The sequence below is a fragment of the Psammomys obesus genome, unplaced genomic scaffold, assembly GCF_907164565.1.
Source record: "Psammomys obesus unplaced genomic scaffold, mPsaObe1.curated_primary_1811, whole genome shotgun sequence".
NCBI classification, from domain to species: Eukaryota; Metazoa; Chordata; class Mammalia; order Rodentia; family Muridae; genus Psammomys; species Psammomys obesus.
The window spans coordinates 42,328,932-42,343,438 of NW_026585504.1; the positions used below are offsets into that span (position 1 = coordinate 42,328,932).

Genomic DNA, 14,507 nt, shown 5'->3' on the forward strand with positions numbered 1-14,507 from the left:
TCTGTTCATAAAAACAAACTGGGTGTGGGGTAATGTCACATAGCTGTAATGTAATTCTAGCACTAAAAAGGCTGATTCAGAATTACTTCCAGCTTTGACCTAGGCTATATAGCAAGACCCTAACCCAATGCCTGCAAGACCACTCCAAAAAAAAAAAAAAAGAAACTAATTCGATATTTCAACAATTTATTTCCTTTCACACACATACGTACAGTGTACATATTATATAGGTGTCAGTATTGTAATTAAGAGCTTAAAGATCAGCCAGGTGGTGGTGGCCCATGCCTTTAATCCCAGCACTGGAAAGGCAGAGGCAGATGAATCTCAGAGTTCAAGGACAGCCTGGTCTACATAGAGAGTGCCAGGGCTACACAGAGAAACCTTATCTCAAAAAAACCAAAACAAACAAAAAAACCTAAGGAAGAAAAGGTTTAACATTCTCCCAACTTCAAGAAACTTCAGATTCTTTACACTATTTTTAGAAATTTTTTTCAGCCTGTCAGATAATGGTGGTGGACGTAATCCCAATATTTGAGGTTTACATTACATGAGATAAACTACTATTCTCAATCAATAGGTGATGCCATTTAGCTCCCAGAAGACCCTTTTTGAGAGTTCTTATTTTAGCTCTTGTGGTAATGGGATTTGAACTTAGAGATGTGTATGGTAGGCACACATTCTATCAACCCATTCACTCAATTATTATTCGTCTTTATTTAGTGTGTATGAGTGTCTGCAGCGGTTAGAAGGCAGCACAGAACTGGAGTTACAAAGGTCTGAACCAGCCTGTGAGTGCTACAAACTCAACTCGGGTCACTCCCTATAGCAACAGCAAGCATTTTCCACCACTGAGCCGAAGACCCAGGGCCCTTGTTTAAAATTTTAGTTGTAATAAGACTTAACTTGTCCCACTATCTTTGAATCTGTGGTACTCCTGCCTCAGTCTCCTGAATAGGTGGAATTACAAATAAGTACCACTAGACTCAGACTGTTTAGATATCTTAATAAGACCAGGGTTTGGAGAAATGGCTCAGCGGCTAAAAACACAACTGCTCTTCCAGAGGACCCAAGTTTAATTCCCAGCACCCACACATCAACTAAGAAGTCTGCAACTCAAGTTCTAGGAGATCCAATGCCCTCTTCTTCTGGAGACACCAGGCATGCACATGCTGCAAAGACATACATGTAGGCAAAATACACACCCATATACATAAATATTTTAAAAAAGAAAACCATTTACAAATCTGTTCTATGGATGTAGTTTGTGCAAAAGAACCAAACAGTCAGATTTTTAGAGAAAACGTTTTGCTAATCTCTAGGTTCCCTGGAACACTGACGTTTTCTACAGATGTCTCTTATTTCACAGCAGGTACACTAGATAAATGAACACTAAGGTTTAAAAATAACTGCAGGCCATGGTGACACACACCTTTACTCCTAGTAATGGGAGGCAGAGGCAGGTGGACCTTTACGAGCTCTAGGCAAGGTTACACAGTGAGATTGTGTCTCAAAACGACAACGATTTAAAACAGCGCCTGATTTCACAGTCTTAAATATCAAAGCTACAATGACATGAAAGCTAGAAAAATATTTTGAAGAAAGGCTCAAGAAATGTCCTTCTGTCCATAAAAGCCTGTCATTGATCTCAAATACTAATTAATAATTTTAAAGTCTAAATATAAATATTACCAAGATATGCTGAAAACAAAAACTTTTATAAAGTAAAACAACAATCTCAAATTTACAAGCTAAAAGCGAAAAAAATGGTTCAAAGGCAATTATGTCAGCTAAAAGGTAGAACATTAGGCATTCAAGAAAGGCAGTTCAGAATCTAGTTGGGGTTCATTTACTCACCTAAGTTCTGCTATAGCTGAGTTCACAGGTTCTGTTTTTAGTTTTCCAACTCCATCTATAACCCAAATTAGTTTAGTAGAGGTCTGTAAACTGTTTCTTTTTAATTGCCCTTGAAAATATGTCCAGGAGCTAGTAAAAAGAAACAGCGTACAATAAAAACAATGAATATATAATAAAGTGTCTTCTCATAAACTTGAAAAGGGAAACTGAAAGACAAGCTTAGAGGATAGTTTTGCTACATTAGTTTAATAGCATACAATTTAGAAACAAAAAAAAAAGAGATTCAGTCTATAGGTCATGAGAGGATACAAACTCGTATGGTCCTTTTCTCATTTTTATTAATGCTTTACACTGTCCTTAGAAAATCCTATCTTGACCCAGAAAAGCCTTACACAGACTGCCAGCTGTGTGTCAAATTTTCTTCTTTCATACTACAGAAAACAGTGAAAATCACAATTATCTTTGTTAAGGTTGGTATACAATGTTTCAAAATTATAGAGCCTCACAAAGCTTTTATGTCAAAAATTTTAGCCAATGCAGTACCTTTTAAAATAAAATGCTTACATTATTTTCAAAAAGTTGCTTCAAGCTTTAATGTACTCTATTGTCAAAAAAATGACTTAAAAGTCATAGAATCTCAATATTTTCTTCCTCTTCCTAGTCCTTAACACTGAATTGTTTCAAACAGAAAGTGCCATTCTACCAGATAATGGAGTATTCAGCAAATATTATCTTTATGCAAGGCCCTGATATGAGTAAACGCTGGAGACTGTTGAGCTTCCTTTACACATGGCATCCAGTTCAAAACTGCACACACACACTATACCCAGGCATAAGGAAAAAAGAAAACACTTATATATCTGCTCTATAGATGTAGTTTATTCAGAAAAACAAAGTGGTTCTCAGCACAAGCATATACTTAAAGTAACACTTTGGCCCAAAGGCAAACATCTTATAGTTTTTACAAAACTCTGTTTTACTCACTGTATACAAACCCACTTGTTTACTTCTAATTCCTGCTTATTAAAGTTAAAAGGAATTTTCAAAGCTGGGATGTAGCGGCACACGCCAATCTCTATGAGTTCAAGGACAACCTGTTCTAGTGAGTTCTAGGACAGCCAGAGCAACACAACATACCTCTTGAAAAACAAAACAAAAAATAAAGATATTTCCACATTTCTCTGACATAGTCTATTTACCAAAACCCAAATGATTAAAAAAATTAAGACAATCAAATTGGAAGTGTTAAAGTGTCTTTTTCATAGCTTCCCTCTGTTGTATGAGGTTTTTCCTCTCTGCTCCAAGCTCCTGGAATGATACATGAGACTCAAGATAATTATTTACAAATGCCTAGACCATATAGCTAGGCTCTTCTCTTATTAGCTCATAACTTAGTAACTCATTTTATCTACATTTTGCCACATGGCTAGTTACTTAAGTTCAGGCACCATGCACCGGTCCTCTTCACATCTTGGTTACTGAATCTTGAACACCTATCTTTATCCCAGAATCCTTTCTGCCTAAGCTATAGGTCATCAGATTTATTATTAATAGGTGCTACATTCATACAATACACAAGACGGGCAGTGCTGGTGCATGCATTTAATCCTAGCACTCAGAGGGAGGTTGATATCTGTGAGTTTGAGGCCACCCTGGTTTACAGTGAATTCTAGAAAGAGAAACCCTGTTTCAGAAAAACAAAAATTAACAAATAAAATGTAATGCTTCCTTCTCTTACTACCTAAGAAATGGGGACCTATCAAGGCTTGGTAGCCAAGGTTTGAAATCCTAGCTACTCCAGAGGACTGAGGAAGGAGGATCAAGAGTTCAAAGCCAACTTGAAAACTTGGTGAGACCCTGTTCCAAAACAAGGGAGGGCCTGGGATATTAACTCAATGGGTTATAGGCCTATCACATAGCCAAAACCCTGGGTTCCCTAAAAAGAAAGAAAGAAAAGAGAGAGAGAGAAAGAAAGAAATAGAAGCCTAACAAATACTTTAACCACATAAATGGATCCCAGTGAAATATTCTTGAAGAAAGCTTCTCATGCAGTTTTTAAAAACTCTATGTCCACAACCAGCATTGGTTCATCATGAAGAAATCATCAGCTGGCTAACAATGTCAAATGATTATAAATTTCAAGTTGTCACCCTATCCTGTTATTCTTCTACTCCTTGATTCCTACAAGTCTCTTGCTCAGATCAGTCAGAATAAGGCAAATGGCTAATAAACAGCGAGTGGTTTCCCCATGGTAATAGCCCACTCCAACCTAGCACAGAAATCAGCAGCAGCATCAAGACAGACAGAATTCACCCAGGAGAAAAACACTGAGCTATGTGACTACAGTGGGGGTGGGGGCTGCAGGAGATTAGTGGAGAAGAATGTATCCTACACACAAAAGATGCAAGCACAAGAAACTGGGGAAAGCCTACAGTATATTATCAGTTTAAACCTCTGTTTAAACTGGGTGGTGGTTGCACACACCTTTAATCCTGAACTCTGGAGGCAGAGGCAAGCAGATAAAGGCCAGTATGTTCTACAATGTGAGTTCCAGGATGGCCAAGGCTACATAGAGAAACCCTGTCTCAACCCGTCACCGCCCACAAAACTGTTCAAAATTAACTAGCAAAATTTTAACATACATCCAAATAAGGTTGGATAAAAAAAAAAAAAAAAAGGCTACTCAGAATGGACTATTAGTTATCCTACATTATCACCAAATATCACAAAATCCCCTACTCTCTGCTAGAATTTGCTTCCACCTTACAGGAAACAAAAAGTAAAAGAGTAAAGAAAAACTTGCAATTCCTAAAGATTCTGTTGCTGGAGGCTGGAGAGATAGCTTTGTGGTCAGGAGCAGCATCTGCTCCTCCAAAGGTCCGTCGACGGGGGTCACAGTCGGCTCTCCCACTCTCACTCTCAGGGCCAATTCCTACCACCCAAAGCCAGCTCCACTGTACTGCCTAGTAGAGGCATAAGGCCCACTCTCCCGAGTGCCACAGCAGGTGAGGGGTGGGCCAGTTCCCCTCAGCTTTCACAACCTCCACGCCTTCTCCATCAGGGCTGACTCTCCACTGTTGCCCCCGCCAGGTGCAGGGCCCACTCTCCTGAGTGCTATCCAGTGGGGGGCAGGACTAGCACTCCTGCTCTCATGACCTTGGGGCTAGCTTTTCAAAGACTACCTAGGCAGTGAGAGGAGGGAGGACCTCATCCTCTCACCCTCTCCAGCGGCAGGTGAGGCAACTCCCCTGGGCCGGAGTCGTCGTCCCAGGTGAGCTGGAATGGGGATGATGCATGGGATGGTCCCTGTGGTCCATGTGTGTCAGCCCCTCCTCCCACCTGAGGCAGTCAGGCTAGCTGGCCCTGCCCCCACTGGCTGCAGCACTCTGGAGAGAGAGAGGACCCTGCACCTCATCTGGGCAGCACAGTAGAGCTGTGCCCTGGTGGAGGGGTCAAGGGTGAGCCAGCTCTTGGCCCAGAAAGTGCAAGAGAGCTGCCCAGCTGTTGAGTTTTTAATGTTAGGCCTTTAATTTTGTAAGGTCAGTTGCTTGGGCTTATGTAATATTGCTGTTCTTCAGCAACAGAATCTTTTTTTAATTTATTTATTTTGTTTTAAGTGCATCAGTGTGAAGGTGTGAGATTCCATGGAATTGGTGTTACAGACAGTTGTGAGCTGCCATGTAGGTGCTGGGAAATAAACCCTGATCCTTTGGAGGGAGATGATGTGAAACTCAAACAAAACGAAACAAAACAAAAAACAACAACAAAAACACCTGAGGGTGCAGTGGCGCATGCCTGTAATCCCAGCACTCCAGAGGCAGAGGCAGGCAGATTTCTGTGAGCTTTAGGCCAGCCTGGTCTAGAAAACGAGTCTAGGACAGCCAAGGCTACACAGAGAAACCCTGTCTTGAAACAACAACAAAAACTGAGCCAGGCACAGTGGCACACTGCATATAATCCCAGTACTCAGGGAGGGAGAGGCAAGCAGATCTCTGTAAATTTGAGGTAGCCAAGACTGTGCAAAAAACAAAAAAACAAAAACGAAAAAACCCTACAGCTCTGAGAGCTGGCGTTGGAATGGAAGTGCACACCTTTAATCCCAGAATTCCTGAGGTAGAAGCAGGTGAATCTCTGTGAGGGAATCTAGTCTGTACTGCCAGTTGCAGGTCAGCCACACAAAAACTAAACAAACAAAACTGGGGAAGAAAAGTTAAATTAGTCAGTCCTCTTCATTTTATTAGAGATGAACATAACTGCCACAAATTAGTGAATAGACTGTGAACACATACCAAAAGAAGCATATTATAATCAATTATAATCCCTTCAGCTTCAATATAAACACTAACTAAATGACTCTTCAACATTTGCTACCATGAATTGTAAGTGTAGGAAAAGAAAAATCAAAATGGTACACCCCAGAAGCTGTTCAGAAAAATCAGTCCTTTTCTTGAAAGGTAGGTACAAAGTCTTTGATTTGATATCACACAAAACTAAAGCCATGAAATTTTACATTTAAAATTAAAGCTGAAATGTTTTAAATCAGGCAATGCAATATATTCACATAATTTTTTTAACTAGGCTTTCTCAAGTTTTTGAAAGGAAAAGTTTCTTTGAAAATCCAAGCTCTCCATATTCAAGTTGGAAAACCCCCAAGTATGGCAGTGCACCTGTAACAGACAACTCTTCACAGGCTGAGGCACAAGGCTTCAAAGTTCAAGGACAGCCTGGACTAGACCAGACTGCATGAGGAAACACTGTTTATTTGTTTTTAAGATTTATTTATTATGTATACAATGTCTGTCTGCATGTACACCTGGATGCCAGAAGAGGGCACCAGACCTCATTTTAGATGGTTGTGAGCGACCATGTGATTGCTGGGAATTGAATTCAAATTTTCTGGAAGAACAGCCAGTGTTCTGAACCTCTGAGCCATCTCTCCAGCCCAGAAACCCTGCTTAAATTAGAAGGATACCCATGTATCCTTTTGCCTAGAGAAAAAAAAAATTGCCATTCATCCTTCTAGCTTATGGGGGGAAGGGAAAGTTGGTTATGGTGTTTTTGAACCAGTCTTGCTATGTTAGATAGACTGCTGGCTTAGAACTCACTGAGATCCAACTGCCTCAGCTTCCTAAAATAAATACGGGTTTTTTTGTTGTTTTGTTTTTTGAGACAGGTTCTCCATATGAAGACCTGGAACTGACCATGTCAGCCAGGCTGGCTGCAAACTCAGACCCACCTGCCTCTGCCTCTGCCTCCTTCTGCTGGGATTGAAGGTGTGCACTAGTATGCACTACTCAAGCTCTAAAAAGGGCGCGACTGGTTGCCATCACATACCCTCATGAGCTGGGTTTGACTCCCGAAATCCACATAAAGACAGAAGAGAACCAACTACCACAGGTTGTCCTCTGACCTCCTTGCTTAAGAGGTGGCACACATGCAAACATATGTAAACACACAAAAAATAATAAAGTTTTTTTTTAAAGATTTATTTATTATGTATACAATGTTCTGTCTGCATGTGTGCCTACACGACAGAAGAGGGCACCAGATCTCATTATAGGTGGTTGTGAGCCACCGTGTGGTTGCTGGGAATTGAACTCAGGACCTCTGGAAGAGCAGCCAGTGCTTTTAACCTCTGAGCCATCTCTCCAGCCCCAATAATAAAGATTTTTAAAGCTAGGAAATGGTTGCCAGCATTCGGGGAGTAGACATCATGATCAAGAGTTCAAAATCATCACTGGCTACATACAAAATTGGATGTGAACTATATGAATGAGACTGTCTCAAAAGGGAGAGAAGACCTGGAGATATGCCTGTAGGATATTTTCTTAATTAGTGGCTGACGGGAAAGGGCCCAGCCCATTGTGGGTCTTTCTTCTCCTGGGCTGGTGGTCCTGGATCCTAGAAGAAAGTAGGCTGAGCTAGGTGGTGGTGGCAACACCTTTAATCCCAGCACTCAGGAGGTGGTTCTTTGATAGTTCGAGTTCCAGGACAGCCAAGGATTCACAGAGGAACCCTGTCTCAAAACAACAAAAGAAAAATAAGCCAGGAGGAGCAAGCCAGTAAGCAGCACCCCTCCATGACCTGTGTGCATCAGCTCCTGCATCCTGATTTCTGTCCTGATCTCCTTCAAGGAGGGACTATATGTGGAAGAGTAAGTCAAATAAATCCTCTCCTCCCCAAGTTACTTTTGGTGGTGTTTCATCACACTAACAGTACATCGTATAAAATTCTCATTAAGAAACAAAAACATTTAGAAAAATAGTACAGTACAGTAACAGAGGAAATGAGAACTATCAGGACTGCCAAAGTCACAAGTGAATTCTGTCACCACCAGTCCAGAGTACCACCTTTATTCTAGGGGCATGTGTTGCCTCTACATGCGTATGTGCACCACATGTGCCAACCTACAAAGGCCAGAAGAGTGTCTGATCCCCTGGAACTAGAGTTTCAGACAGTTGTGAACTACCTCATGAGTACTGGGATCTGAAACTGGGTCCTCTGAAAGGGCAGTAAGTACTCTTAACCCAAGAGTACTTACATCTCTCCAACCTCTTACAAGAGATGTAAGAGTACTTACATCTCTCCAACCCCAGTATCTTTAACAACAGGAAAATAGCATCAGAGAACACAAAGGCCACAACAATGATAACTTTTTAAGCCTAGCACACCAGGCTATCAAGATTTTCCTCCCAAGCTGTATCCCATGCAAGACAGCATTTTTTCAAGCCATTAATTTTCCACGTTAATGATTCTACAATCAAAGAATCAACTCTCGATTACAGAAAGTCTCAGATTTTTATCACTTTTGTTTCTACTTTACTAGACTGCTGGCTGTTCAATGTACCAAGGCATATCAAGAGAAAGTGTGGGTAAATCAACAACAAACTTTGGGACCTGTTAGAAATTCAATTCAGGGCCTGGAGAGATAGCCCAGCGGTTAAGAGCACTGGCTGCTTGTCCAGAGATCCTGAGTTCAATTCCCAGCAACCACATGGTGGCTCACAACCATCTGTAATGGAATTTGATTCCCTCTCTGGTGTACATGAAACATATACATAAAATAAACAAATCTTAGAGAGAAAGAGAGAAAGAAAGAGAGAAAGAGAGAAAGAGAGGAAGGAAGGAAGGAAGGAAGGAAGGAAGGAAGGAAGGAAGGAAGGAAGGAAGGAAGGAAACTCAGAAAGTCAAGTATGGTGGCTCATGCCTAAAATTCCAACTTGGGAAAATAAGATAAGAGATTCAAATAAGTTTAAGGCCAGTCTAGGCAAGATAATGAATTTTTGAAACAAGGTCTCTCTAGATCTATGAAAAGGCACTGATGATTTTACAACTGAATATAAGCGAAGTTGCTAAGTTATACACCTAAAAGTAGTTAAAATAATCCCAACACTCAGAAGGCAGAGGCAGGTAGATCTGTGAGTGTGAAGCCAGCCTAGTCTACAGAGCAAGTTCCAGGACTGGCCCCAAAAGAATGTAAGAAGATTTGATTTACAATAAAGTAGGGGCCGTTGACCTAGACATAATGGCACACCTGTAATCTCCATGTTTTTGTTTTATTTTTCTGAGGCATAGTGGCACACATCTTTAATACTACCTAGCACTTGGGAGGCAGAGGCAGGTGAATCTGAGTTCAAGGCCAGCCTGGTCTACATGAGAATTCCAGGACAGCCTGGAATATCTATAGAGACCTTGTCTCAGAAAGAGAGGAACAGAGAGAAAGAGAGAAAGAGAGAGAGAGAGAGAGAGAGAGAGAGAGAGAATATGAATATATTTGAACTTAAGGTCATCTTCAGCTACATACAGTAATTTGAGGCCAGCCTGGGACACACAAAATCCTGTCTCAAAAAACAAAACAAAATCTAATGAATGCATAGATCTTAGAGAAGGCACTGATGATTTTACAACAACTGAATATAACCAATGTTACTAAGTCATACACTTTATATGAGCCAGTTGTGGTGGCTCATGCCTTTAATCCCAGCACTCAAAAGGCAGAGGCAGGTGGAGTTTAAGGTCAGTTGGGTGGTCTGTAAAGCAAGTCCAGGACAGCCAGAGCTGCTAAGAGAAACTCTGCCTTGAAAAAACAAAAAGTGGTTAAAATAATCTCAACACTCAGGAGGCAGAAGCAGGTAGATCTCTTGTGTTCAAAGGCAGCCTAGTCTACAGAGAGAGAGTTCCAGCACAGCCAGGGCTACAGAGAGAAACTCTGCCTTGAAAAACAAAACAAATTAAACAAACAAACAAACAAACAAACGGAATCCAGGCAAGGGCTGCAGCAGTAAGTTACAACCCAATCCTCATAATTCAAAACTATGAACAGTGAATAAGCACGGTGGCAACAGCCTAAAATCCCGTCTCTCAGGAAACGGAAACATTAGGATCAGTCCCAGCTATACAGCAAAACTGTCAACAACAATGGGAGGAGATGGAATTAGCTCAGTTGGTAGCATTTTTTCAGCATGTATAAAACCCTGGGCTCAATCTCCAGCAGCACACACATATGGTAAGGTACACACCTGTCACCCCAGCACTTGGGAGGTGGAGACAAGTTAATCAGAAGTTCAGGCCATCCCTGGCCCTAACACAAGTTAAGGCCAACCTGGGATACAAGACTGCCTTGAATCAAAACAAAACTTAAAGGGGAGGTGGGGGACAGACACAACAGAGACCAGTCTAGGCTATGTAGCAGCATCACAAACAAAAATAGAGGCTAGAGAGGTAGGTCACCAGTTAAAAGCACTTGCTGTTCTAGAGGACCTAGGTTCAGTTCCTAATACCCACATGGCAGCTTACAATCATCTATAACTCTAGTTCTAGGGGTTCTGACTACCTCTTCTGACTTTGGTGCACAGACAGGCAGGCAAACACACACATACAAAATTAAATAATTTTTTAAATAAAAAACAAAATAACCCTAGTTGCACACCTTTCATCCCAGCACTCAGGAGGCAGAGGCAGGCAGAGCTCTGTAAGCTCTGTGTAAGGGCAGCCTAGGCTACAAAGTGAGTCCAGACAGGCAGTCTGGGGATGGAGAAGGGGGAGTACAGAGCTATTTGTTGGGAAGACCCAAATCCCTGAGCAGAAGAGCCTATGCTCTTGCTTCCTCCAAATGACAGCTGTTTTTCCCACCCCAAGGCATCCACTACTGCTATCATCTAACAACCTACTTCCTTATTAGGTCCAGTCTCCCAGGAAAACAAAGCTACGGTGCAGTAAAAGGAGGGGGTACCAAATTTACTACACTCTACATTTGGCAACAGAGCCCAAATCTTCATTTAAAAAAAAAAAATTCAAACAATGGACATATACACAATCAATAAACTTTCAGGCTCTGTTCATTTCCTGTCTCACTCTCTGACCCACATGTTTAAGAGAGTTCTCTGCTTCTTTGCTGGAGTATCTACTGGCCTATCTCATATAAGCAGAAACTACTAAGTACAGATCATTATTTCAAATTATCTGAAGTGTGGGTGGGAGTTTGAGAAGTAGCTCAGAGAAGCGGAGTTTAAATCACAGCTCCTACGTGATGGCTCACAACAATTTGTAGGCCCAACTCCTGGGAGCCCAGCACCCTCTTCTGACTCCCCTGGACAGTACACACGTGTGTTGTACATACAAACAAGCTGGCAAAACACCATATAGTTAGGAATAAAATGTGGTTGGTAAAACAAATCAAGCCTACCACTAACTATTAAAGTTTAAAAACATCACAGCCAAGTGCTGGTGTAATTCTAGCACTTGGGAGCTTGGGGCAGGAGGTTGATATTCATGATTTGGGGGGCGGGGGCAACACCCAACAAATCAGGATAAGCCTACATTGGTAAATAATAAATGCATATACATCATGTACTATGTACAAGACAAGCATAGTGACACACACCAGTAACCCTGCAATTGAGACGCTAAGACAGGAGGACTGCAGTGACAAGTCCATCCTGAGCTACAGAAAATGAGCATCCTGCCCCCCAAGGAAAAAAATGAAAGCATGTGGGCTAGGGAAAACTCAATAGTAGATAGCATGCCTATCACTGCCAGGATACCAGGAGCTTATTCCCAACACCACAAAAAAGCAACAAATATCAACAAAAAAAGCTGGTGATGATAAAGACAATTTTTGGAAAGATGTGATTATATACGTAATAATCCCAGCACTTGGGAGGTGGGCCAGTCAGGACTACACAGGAAGACCCTGTCTTTTGAGGGAGGGCAGTTGTAAAGTTTATACCCCAATTTAACAATCTCTGAAAGGAAAGATTTCTTCCCATTTTGACTTACCTGTGAGTTTTATAATTAACCTGCAACTTCTGTAATAAGAAAAGTATACAGATATCTTTAGAAAAATAAATCATTCTGGCTCTGATTTTCACTATCTGCCCATCAGCCCAGAGGGAAGAGGAACCCAAGTGAGATGGGCGCCAATTCTTAAAGGATTTTGAAGATTAAAATAAGGGTCATGATGAAAAAGTGACTTGACCAACTAGTCACCAACTGCAAAAAAGATTGGTAATGTAGCTAACTTCAAGCCCAGAGTCCTCCCAGTCCATCCCATCTCAAACGGCAAAGCTGTGTCACTGCTTATGACAGTGTTAGTTAAAAAAAAAACAAACCAAGAAAACCTTTGGTAGAAGAATGTTTTAAGAACGCTCACGAGCCAGGTGCAGTGACACACACACTCTGCAAGGCAGAGGCAAGCAGATCTTTTGAGTTCGAGCCAGCCTGGTCTCCCAAGTGAGTCCAAGACAACAAAGGCTACACCAGAGAAACCTTGTCTCCAGAAGGAAAAAACAAACAAAAAACACTTGCTATAATAACCTTGGACAAATACTTTTTGAGGGCATCAGAAAAGCGAAGGAACTGAAAAGATGTTTCAACTATCTGTAACAGCCTCCTGCTAATGGATCCTTAAAAAAGAAAACCCAAAGGGTAAGAATGAAAAAAAGTGGAGACCTATGCTTTGGAGCCAAGAGCCATTCTTAAGAGAAACAGGTGGTGGAAAAGGAACCAAGAGGAACCATAAGCTTGCCGGCTAAAGCAACAGCTGAAAGTTCCAGCTTTGCTTTACCACAAGCCGCAGCGGATCAGAAGCTGCCTTCTCAGTCAATAAAGCTACAATATCAAAACTGGCATAGAGGAAAAAAATCCGTGTAGGTGCAGTTTGTCCATTCTAACCTCCATGATTTTCCAAATAAACTTGTTAATGGCAAAAACAGAAAGAACTCTAAGCGATTCCAGTTGAAGACACTGTCATTCTCAGTAAAGATTTAAAGAGAAACAAACTATAGAAAAGGTGAAAAACTACAATTAAAACCTCAATTCAGAGAATCGAAGACACAGACGAGATCTTTTAAAGGTTAAGTTCCTGTAAAGTGTGCAAAGGGTGTTTATAACCTCTTAACAGTGCAGACATTATTAACAGACTCCGAGCTCATTAAAACTGTTCAACAAGCTTTATACAGCATTAACTCTGAGGACCAGAAGAGATTCCGTTTGGCTAGAACAGGCTCTGACCAAAATCTAACACCTTCACCCGGGAACCAGTCTCTAAACCCAATGAGAAGCTCCTTAAAGCATATGCAATGGTCTGAAATAATTAAAACGTCCTGCCCGACCACAACCGAGACACCGACTTTAAACCCAAAGCCTGGCACCTAGCGAAGAAAGCGCATTTCAAGAGCTGTCTGCGCTCCTGGGTGCGAGGTGCGAGCCCTGCTACTAGGCCCTGACTGGGTGAGCACCTGATGTGGGGGGTAGGGCGAGGCAAAGCGGACCCAGGGGCGAGGACCGGAGCAGCTCCGGAGCGCTACCTTCCAGGGGCGGGAATCTGGGGCACCCCCAGGGGTGGCCACCAAGAACACGTGGGGCGCCCGGGTCACAGAACAGGCATCTGCTCGGGCAGACAGCTGGGATCTCGTCCGGCGAACCCAAGGAGGACGACTCCGGTGCCGCGCAAGAACCAAGCCCTCGGGGCCTGGATAGTGAAGGCAGAGGGCAAGGGAGCCACGGCAAGGCCACGAGGAGGGCGGGTCTCCCTGGGAGCAGGGGCACGCGCCAGGCGGACGCGAATGGGCCCCGAATTTCGAGCAGTCCGCGGCCTCGTCCCCGGGGTGCGGGGGACCGGGAGCGACCGCGCCCGGAGGGCCCTGTGACCCGTAGCCGCCCGAACCGGACCCGCCCCGCGGCGCCTCCCTCCAGCCTCCCTGTTCCCTCCCTCCATCCCGCGGCCCGTTATCCCGCGGCCGCCGCACTCACCAGCGGCTGCACCTGAGCCCGCCGCTGCCTCAGCTGCTGCCTGCGCCTCCGCAGCCGCCTCCGCCTCGCTGCTGAGGCTGAATCCCGGGGGAGCCTCCGCGTCCCGCCGCCGCCGCCTCTGCCGCTGCCGCCAGAGCAGAACACCCCAAAATGGCGGCACTTCCGGCACCTACCACCGGCGGGGAGGGCCGCGGAGGAGGGGGCGGGCGGCTAGGGGGGACGTACCACCGCGGCGCCGCCCGCCCGCGCCGATCTGAGCGGAGCGCCGCGCAGGGGCGGGCCGAGCGCCGGCGCCACAGCGCCCCCTCCGGCCGGGGAGGGGAGGAGCAGCCGCTCTGAAACCCCGGGGGCCGCGGGCGGAGCCCTCAGCCCCGAGAGCTGCAGGGGTGCATCTCTTTGTC

At 43.6% G+C, this 14,507-nt stretch overlaps 1 protein-coding gene across 4 annotated transcripts in view; it reads right to left on the reverse strand.

The window, feature by feature from the left end:
- The window catches only part of Celf1 (CUGBP Elav-like family member 1), a 78,264-nt gene extending 64,021 nt beyond the window's left edge, over positions 1–14,243 (reverse strand). Inside the window, exon 1 of one of the 4 annotated variants that reach the window (XM_055601093.1) lies at positions 14,107–14,243. The gene's annotated coding sequence lies outside the window, so the exon portion shown is untranslated. Of the gene's footprint in view, positions 1–13,661; positions 13,967–14,106 lie in introns of those variants that run through there. The other 3 variants (XM_055601100.1, XM_055601076.1, XM_055601084.1) reach the window with 3 other exon arrangements.
- Between the last annotated feature and the right edge of the window lie 264 nt (positions 14,244–14,507).